This window comes from Belonocnema kinseyi, chromosome 8 (genome assembly GCF_010883055.1).
Source record: "Belonocnema kinseyi isolate 2016_QV_RU_SX_M_011 chromosome 8, B_treatae_v1, whole genome shotgun sequence".
NCBI lineage: Eukaryota > Metazoa > Arthropoda > Insecta > Hymenoptera > Cynipidae > Belonocnema > Belonocnema kinseyi.
The window spans coordinates 52065447-52075385 of record NC_046664.1 but is presented as its reverse complement, the minus strand read 5'-3'; the positions used below and the strand labels follow the sequence as shown (position 1 = coordinate 52075385).

Below are 9939 nucleotides of genomic sequence, written 5' to 3'. Positions count from 1 at the left end.
AAAATATATCAAATAAAGCTAAAATGGCAATACATAATTCTATATTTGTACCGACTGTACTATACGGTAGCGAGACATGGACTTATCAAGAAAAAGATAAAGGTAAAATTAACGCAGTTGACATGAGATTCATGCGCATAATATGCGGGAAAATCAAGGTAAAGTAAATGGCAGCGTGCCCAGAGGTAGACCGCGGAAAGAATGATTAGAATGTGTAAATGAGACCTTGGTTAGAAGAGACATAAGAAGTCACAGAATCACGAGAGCCTGCATGAAAAAATGCATGGACATAAAAGAAGCTAGGGAAGTATGCCAGGACAGGAAAGTATGGCGGTAAATAGTTAATAAAAAGAGTGTCAGTAGAGTGAATGACGCCTGAAACAAAAGACTTTGGCCACTAATGGACCCAAGTGGGGAACCTTACATAACGACTTCGTGAGGTTCTTCGTTTGGGGTGATTGCTAGAGAGATTGATCAGCAACCTGGGTCGGAGCAGTGTTGCGGAACGAACGTGTTATTTACTTAAATAGCACGAGAATTCTGGATCAATCTGAAAAATCTCTATCTCTTCCACACACTACTCCTTTCCCCTACCGAGTGAGTCACGCCTACCCCGAAAGGGAAATGGCTTAATGGTGTAATAATGTAATAGTAGCATTTGTAACCAAATGGTTGATTTTTTCTACCGACAAGGCAAATTTTGTATGAGACAATTAAATTTAAAAAAATGTAATAATCTTCAAATATGAAAGATGACTTTCATACTATAAAAGACGATTTTTTAATTGATAATTACGAATTTTGAAGCAAAAAATGCCAGATTCTGAAGAAAGTTGATTTTTCAGTCTCAAAAGTTTAATTTTCAACAATAAAATTAATTTACAATAAAAAATTAACACTTTTCTGCCCTAAAAGATAATTTCTCACCCCAAAAGGATAAATTTTCTTTCCAAAAAGGCGAATTTTCAACAAAACAGTTACATTTTCGACCAAAAAGATGACTTACTAACAAATACTTGCATTTTCAACGAAAAAAAATTGCCTTTCAACCCAAAATAGTTGGATTCTTTATTGAGTTCCTTTCTTCAGTTCGTATTGAAGCGAAAAAAACGATAAAAAGAGGAACGCGGAAAGTTTCTTAAAAACAAGGAGAAAAGAGAAATTCTCTACAAAAAGGGGAAAAGAGAGAATAGAGAAAAGAGTGCGAAGACTGTAAATGAATTTGAAATTATTCGAATGCAAACATTTTTTACTCAAAAATGTGAATAAAAAAATTCCATGAGGAGAAATCTTTAAATATAAATTATGCCATTTTTAGTGTTCTCAATTGAAACGGTACCATTTTTTCTGGTTTTTAATTTCAGTATTAAAATTGACATTTTGATTAAAATTCAAACTATGTATAAAGAACTTCTGAGAAAAAACGAAAAAATCGATTAGTAACAATTTTCTTCATAGAGTCGCATTTTATTATTGATTAAGTCGAAAAAGTCTCATAATCTAATCCCTGTGATAAGAAGATAAACATGTATTTTGTCACTATTCCGAATGTTTGATCTCAATATCTTGTATGACATAAAGAGGTGATATTAAGTCACAACTTTTTTTAGACAAAGGATGGGTTGGGCCACTTTTCGAGGTCAGATAGTGAATACTTTTTAGTTATCACTGCAAGCAATACCTTGAGATTATATTGTTTAAGAATATAGATACATAACTGAGAACAGAATTACAAAAAAAATGTTTCACGTACTTCAGGAAACCTTAAGACATTGCAGCAATGTCCTCAATTACGAAAGGCACTCAACCGAATTCTTTTTTATCTTTCTTCAATTTCCTTGACATTATTTTGAACATTGAAAATTACTAAGGTGACACCTTACCTCACAAGACCTCTCATTTTTCAAATTTGAGAGTAAAATATATTTATGAAGCATTGTAGCATCTAGCTACAATCTACCCCTTTTTATTTCACATCCTTATTATTATTATTTACATTTGAATACAAAATTATATAATTTATTGGGAAAAAAAATAATTATAGATCTGGAAGGAACCCAAATAAAATTTTTTTGAACGGGATTTCCCGTGCATTATGACAAGTTTAACGAAGAGGATCAAAAAAGTATTTGTAATATATGAACAATCCTCTATTTCTTGTATGTGATTTTATAACAGTTGACGAATTATGAATTTTTAATTGAAAGTTTATATGCCTTTAATAGAAAAAGAATAAAAAAGTATATTATAGGAGAAACTGAGCATTTAAAAAAATTAATTTATTGACAAATCTATTCCTATTTTTTTAAAAAAGTATCATAGGAGACAATATTTTTAAATTTTCAAATGGACTCAGATATTTTAAAAATAGTTAATTTTTAAACTACGTTACAATTAAAAAACGTTAGTACAATGATGTATGTCGATGAAAGTATTGCAGATCATTCAAAAATCTAATAAACACTTTCCTCCATAAACATAAAAATATTTAAAAGTGTTGTATAGATCAAATCCATTTTAAATCAGACAGAGAGGGCCACCTTAGGATATCAGAATTATTTGTCATTTGTATATGACAATTTCTTTTAATTTATCACAATCATTCGAAGATTACCTTTGAATTCTTAAAAAATTATAGATTTTTAAAAAATGTAGTCTAAGAAATGAAAAAATAGTTGTTTTTAAAAAATTATAAGCATTACTTGTGACACATCGTTTTAGAATAGAAAAGTTCTACAATAAAACACTTTGCTCTTTTGTGATATCATGTATAGTAGAAAAGAAATAGCAACATCAACTGCATAAACAAATATTGTAAAGAATAAAAAAGATAAGGATTTCCAGAAAATCTGCTTTTTTCATCGAAATTTGACAACATGAAAAGAAAATTTTTAGGAAGAGCCACTTTTTTTATTTTTTCCAGTATTTAAAAAAAAACTTATGCCTATATGAAAGAGGCATCCTATCAATGTTATGCGGACTATACCACTTTTGATTTTAAGAATTTTTATAGAATGATTTATAATTTTTTCTCGATATATTTTTGATACAAATATTATTTTGTCATCAATTGACAGAACAAGAATCACACGTCGAGAAAAATAATGCATTTTGAAAGAAAATTGTAATTTTTAGAGAATTCATAGTTAATCTTTAAATGATTAAAAAGAAATTGAAATATTTGAGATCAATCTAACAAATACGTGTGATTTTATTTTCACTACAGAATGAATTACCCAAATAAAAAATAATTCTGATACCATGACCTAGGTTTTTCTTGAAATCTTGCCTGACTTGAAATGAAATTTTTCCGACATTAAACATTTTTTCCAAAAAAAAAATTATCAATGATCAACCAACATTTGAAAATACTCATTATAAAAATCCTCAGAATCTACAGAAGTGAAATTTCCCTTTCGCTGCCAAACCCATAAATCACTCACCGACTCGAGACGAGACTCCAACTAATCCTGGGGGACAATCTGATGACTAAAGATCCGCACGATCAGAATCTCTCAAACACAAAAGATCCTCTTTTTTTAAACTCTCCTCAGAATTCGATCTTCGTCCCTCTAGAACGAAAACTGTCGACACCATAACACAAAAGGTGCACTATAGATCCAAAATTCCTCAAAAAAGATTAAAAAAAACAAAATTTTATATCAAACATCCACCAGGAAACTATAAAACCAAGATTCACTGTCACTCCCGTTTACATTTCGTCACAAAACTTCCAACATCCTGCTTCCAAATCCATTTATCAATCTTCAGTCGCTCCAACTTCCGTCCATCGTATCTCCTATCCCCAGAATCTTCAATTTTTATTCCTGAATTAAAAATTTCAATTCAATCAGGACGATTCATCAATTCTTAAATAAAGATACGTCCAGCTTCCCTTTCGCTTACAGAAGATCCTTAAGTGACCTTGAAACTTTCGATCTTCGCTGGTACCGTATTTGAAAGGGTTCATCAATACAGCTCCCGCATCTTTTCTTGGATAATTCTATTCCAACTCTTTTTCTTCTTTTTCTGGGGAACTTGGTCTCTTTTTTGATAAACCTCGCAAACTTCTTGAGGATTTTCCAACGAACTTTTTGACTCTCCGGATTAACTTTTTCGGTTTTCGTTAAGATGAGCCAATTTTTGAAGAGGAAATTGGAAGTCTGATGTACTCCCGTAGACAGAAAATGAAAAACACGAGTAAATTGAGAAGGTCTACAGGAGTTGATAGCGTCTTCTACGAAGCCTATACACCATATCTATCCTCTGGCCTGGAGGAGTCCGACAGGCTGCCTTCTCGTACCTACCGTATGCTACGTCGGCTCTCACTTTCTCCGGCTTGTAGTTTCATTTCGGCACGTAAAACTCTCTCGTGGTCACCTCCTCCTCCTCGGAGGCCTCTTCCCTATCCTACCAGTCAGTCCTCTTCCACCTTTTGCTTTTCCCTCCATCCACAATACGTACCATAGGATATAATACTATTGACGATCAGCGATCGACGATCTTTCGCTGTAATGATCAGTATTTCCCCATTCCCCTGATATCACCAAGGCAAGAGAACTGAGGATATTCTGGTTCCACCGGAACCGGAACGCTGAGACCAGTTCCGATTGCAGAATACTCCTGATTCCTTGGAGAGAATAAATTTTTAATGCGAGAGATGTCGAGAGTCGAGACGGAAAGTGCTACTGGTTTTTAATAATGATCTGGATTCTGGAGAAGCTTGTTTCCGAAAAGAATGATTTCAAGTCTTGAATCAGAAATTGATTTTTACTTTCTTTTTTATTTCACCGGGAAAGGTTAACAACCAATATTCTATTTATAACGCTTTATAACAAAATTTGGGTTGTACGTAAATTACACTGGAACCTGGAATTAGTTATCTCGTATTTACTATATTCCTAGTACTGATGGCCCATATAGCTTCGTTATGAGAGGAGCCGCGGTGCGAAAAGGAAAGCTGTATTGTGACAAGCAGCCTGAGGGCCGCACTCTCAAATTGCACCAGGTTGCGTCATACGTCCAAATCCAACAGGAATGATTCACGTGGCCCTGCCTGTTTACGTTTCGATACTCTGGCAATATTATCAAGGCCAATACAAGACATGCCCCAAAACGTAATTTAATCCTGGTTCTAGTGAACGCATACAGGAGACCGTTCACGTATCTATACATAAAGACCAATAATATTGACAAAAAAATTTAGTAGTTGTATTTTCAACAAAATTAGTTAAATTTATAAGACAAAAAGGTGATTTTTTTAGAAGAGAGTAAAATTTTCAAAACGCTTACTTGAATTTTAAACTAAAAAAGACGACTTTTCAACCAACAAGATTAATTTTGTACCAGAAGATAAATTTGCAAGAAAGCACATGAATTTTCAGCCAAATAGATCAATTTTAAACTAAAAAAAAGTTTACAGCCAAAACTGTAAAAGTAAAATTTACAGTTTAAAAAAATGATTTTAAGCAAAAAAAACGAATTATCATGTAGTCAAATTCAACGAAAAAGGAAATATAAAAAAATTTGGAATTGTCCACCAAATAGGTAAATTTGGAACAAACAAGTTGAATTATCCACCTAAATAGATTTTTAACAGGCATGATTATTGTTTACCGAAATAGAAGAATTTTCAAGAAATTACTTAAATTTTCTAACAAATAGTAGAATTTTCAACATTTAGAGGAAATATTTTCTACCAAAAATCGAATAGCTATAGTTCAATAAAAAAATTTAACTTCTAACCAAAAAGAAAAAAAAAATTTCAAAAGAATATAGAAAATTTTCAAATAAATAGTTTAGTTTTTAGCCGAATAATATTATATTCTAACAAAGTAGATTTAAAAACATTCACTTTTTTAATTTGGAAACGGTCCGCTTGAAAATTAATTTTTTTCGGTTGCAATATAACTTTTCCTTTGGAGATTCAACAATTTGATAGAACACTTCAACTATATAGTAGACAGTTGAATTAATTTGTTTAAAATTCATTTCTTTGTTTGAAAATTCACATTTTCAACTGAAAATTTAGAATTCCATTTTCAGTTGAAAATTGAATGCTATCATTGAAATTTTATGTATTTTGTTGAAGATTCGTATTTTTGGTAAAAAATCAATCCTCTTGATTGAAACTGTAACAATTTGTGTTGAAAATTGAACTATTATTGTCAAGAGTTCAAGTATTTTATGGAAATTGGTGTATTATGTATGAAAATTAATTTTTTTAATTTTATATTTATTTGGTTTAAATTAACTTTTTGCTGAAAATTCATATTTTCCTTTTAAAAATTCGACTTTGCAAAAAAAAGTAGAAAAATAATCTTCTTGGTTGATAATTCAACTATTTGATTAAAAACCTATGTGTTTTGATGAGGATTCATCTTTTTTGAGAGAAAATTTATTTTCTTGTTTTGAAAATCAACTACTAGCTTAAAAATTTATATATTTTCTTTAAGAATTCGCCTTTTTTTGTTGTTGGAAGATTGAACTATTTGGTTAAAAATTCCCCTGTTTTTACAGAAATCTCGCCTTTTCAGCTTCAAATTGCGAGTTTTTGGATACATTATTCTTCATTATTGATAGAAAATTCTGTATTTCTTAAAACTAAAACTCTTGTCAAAAATTGTATTAGAAATTGAATTTATTTTGATGTAAAATGTAACTGTGGTTGAAACTGAATCTGTTTTTCTATAAGCATGATATTTTACCGATAATTCTACCAGTCAGATTTTTTTGTCAAAGTAACTAAAACCCCATAGATTTTTGTAAAATTAACGTTAATTTTAATATTTAATTTCAACATTTAGGGATATTTATATTTCATTCCAAACCAATATTTTGGTAATTTCAACATTGAAATAATGAAATTCTCTACCAATTTTTAGCTCTTAAACAAATTAAATTTTAAACTGTTTGAAATTAACCAACATTTTATTAATTACAACTATTCAATTTGATCTACATATAATCTAAAAAATTAGATCTGGAAATAGGACTTTCTTGAAATAGAAAATATTAAGTCATCTCAAATATCCAATTTATTTTGATAATTGCCCTAGATTTGAGAATAGCACTAAATTTGAAATTCATTATAATCAGAATAATTCCTTGCAATGAAATCAAACAACTATCAGCCAAGCAGTTTTAAATTCTGAAATGCTAAATTCCAATGTCAATTCAGAAGAAATTATGAAAAAAAAATTTATTATAATCCCTAAACAAATTCAAATGTTTTGAAGTCTTAAAATTCGTCAAATTTAGAAAAAATCATATCTTTTCGCAATCCTTGTCATTAGAAAAAAGTTTCACGCACCCTAATTCAGAATAATTCCTTTATAGTTTGAAACACGCTCATATTTAAATTGACGTTATGTTGTCGATTAGTGTAGTGAAATAGTTTTTTGTCGATGGAATGACGGTTTTTAATCTACTAGTTTTAACCAAAAGGTTTATAGTTTTAGCTATTCGAAAAATTCCTCTCTAACTCAGCTGGGATTCGAACCCAGGTCTACAAATAAACGGTCTGGCCCACGAACCTACTAAGCTATGGAGGGGAAAAAGATGCATTTTAAAAATTTGTAATAATAAGTTCTTGCTAATAATCATCCATTCTATTTTAGTAAATTTACTCTCATTTAAACTCTGATGTCACCAAGAGTAAAAAATTACTTTCAACTAAGGAGTGTTTCATGAAGCATGAAATCATTTTAATAATAGTACTTGATACTTTTGCTTGTAGCGTTGACTTTTCACGCAACAGTTTCTTTTTTGTCGTCGCTGCAACGCCTATTCTTTAACCGTTCTAGAATCACATAGATTTCCCGGTTCTTCGCGTAATTTCACACTGTTTGTCACCATGTTCAAACAATTGAGGTGATAGTCTCATCAGTTAAGATCACACATAAAATAACTTAAACCCATTGTGTATTTGAAATGTACACTAGAAATAGAGAAAACAGTCCAGAAAAAACTGTGTCAAACATGCAACGAAGAATTCGGACTTTAGTTTTTACTTTGCGACGTATGCATCCTGAAACTAGATACCTATTAAAATGATGTTTGAAAAAAATGGTTTATTCTCTTTGTTTAATAATTTTGATTATTTCAATTTTTGTAAAAATTAAAATTGTAAGAACTTCAACTAGAATCTTCAGGAAAAATATATCCATCGTAAATTTCTGCGCATCTTGACAGAGGCTTCGGAGCATACTTTAGAAAAAAATAATTCGTTTAAAATTGTTTATTTAACAGTAGTCATGTAGAGTTTTATTTTTTCTTTCTCTTTAGAGAAAAGTTAGAATTTTCATTTAATCCTGATGATCAAGGCCTCATTTTTTTCTCTAAAGGATTCTCTACAATTCCATTTGGGAGCTGTCCATTAAAATTCTAACTATCATTGTTTATAACAATAATAACTGAATTATTTCTAAATTTATTTTGTTAATAAGACCTACTCAAATAGAATTGTTAAGAATTCTTTAAAGAATAAAATGAGGCCTTGATAATTAGGATTAAATATAATTGTAACTTTTCCCTAAAAGTGAATGCAAAAAATAAACCTCTCAATAACTACTGTTAAATAAATAATTTTCACCAGGGTTTTTTTTAATACGCTCAGAAGTCTCTGTGAAGATTTTTTGAAATTAATAAAATATCTATTTTTACCAATTTTATCAATCATTTTAAAGATAGGCGACTTTTGAGATTGATTGTACTACATCCTTAAGTCGTACACACCTACCCTCCCATATTTTCCCTTCCCGCACTTCATCCTTCACCAACCCTTCTTTAACACTTCCTTTCCCCTACTTCTCTTCCTTCTCTCCTCATTTCTGATCATTTTTCCAAATTCAACTAATTTCCCTACATTCCCACTACTTTAACTCTTTTTCGGTCCCATTTTCCCCCTATTCTCATTTCCTCCTACTTCCGCTAATTCCCGTACCACGATTTCCTCTCATTTTCCCTGCTACCCCTGCCTCTGCTACCGTCATTTCCCCTAATTCTCATCTTCTAATTTCGTCTTACTTTCCCTCCTACACCTCTTAACATTTACCATCATTTCTCATTACTTCCCCTACTACCCTATCCTGATTTCCCCTAACGTCCCCTTCTCCTTCTTTTATTTGTCATTACTGTATCTTCCCTCAGTTTCCTTATATTTCCAAACTCAATTTCCCCAAATTTCCCCTTACCTCATCTGATTATCCCACTTCTTCCCCTCCCCTTATTTCTCCCTGCTACGCTATCATTCATTTACCCCCACTTCCCATACTTTCCATACCCTCCTTTCCTTTCACTTCCCCTACTTTAGGGGAAGATGGGGCGAGACGGCGCACAAAATCTTTGACGCTAATAAAGTTGTTACCTGTAAGAACTATTATTAAGTAGTGTAGGTTAATTGGGGCGAGATGGAAGACGCGACGGGTAAAATACAACACATAGTGGGGCGGTATGGAACAATTGGAATATCAATTTTAATTTGTAATATTTTTTGAAAATTTAAAAGAAAAAGTAAGCGACAAATCAAAATTTATGCCATGGAACACCAACTGGAAGAGATATAATATTAAAATACGTCTTTTAGGCGTAAAATAACCTACTAACAATCTTCGTTATATAATTTCGCATTTTAATAACTTAAATCATGTACTTTATCACTTTTTATTTGTTACAAACATCTCATTACAAGTAGCGTTCTATTTTACCCGCTGTTCCCTCGCGCCCCGCCTTCCCCTACCACCACTTATTTCCTATCTAATCACTCCGGATACTACGCTTCCCAACATTTCCCTTTACTTGCCCTCAGTCCCCGGAGCTACGGAACCCTAAAAATAAAGTATGTGAAAAAAGGTTTATTTTTGGTTCAATTTTTTTTTTAATTTAAATTAATTGGTAATGTTATAAGCAAATTTAATAAAAAAAGTATATATATGATCC

General features: G+C 31.3%; 1 protein-coding gene across 5 annotated transcripts in view; it reads right to left on the bottom strand.

Moving 5' to 3' along the window:
• Positions 1–4460, bottom strand: part of LOC117178920 (serine protease 33) — a 122905-nt gene extending 118445 nt beyond the window's left edge. For 2 of the 5 annotated variants that reach the window (XM_033370469.1, XM_033370473.1), the window contains exon 1: positions 3444–4459. The gene's annotated coding sequence lies outside the window, so the exon portion shown is untranslated. Of the gene's footprint in view, positions 1–3443 lie in introns of all 5 variants that reach the window. The other 3 variants (XM_033370474.1, XM_033370475.1, XM_033370472.1) reach the window with 2 other exon arrangements.
• Positions 4461–9939: the final 5479 nt, after the last annotated feature.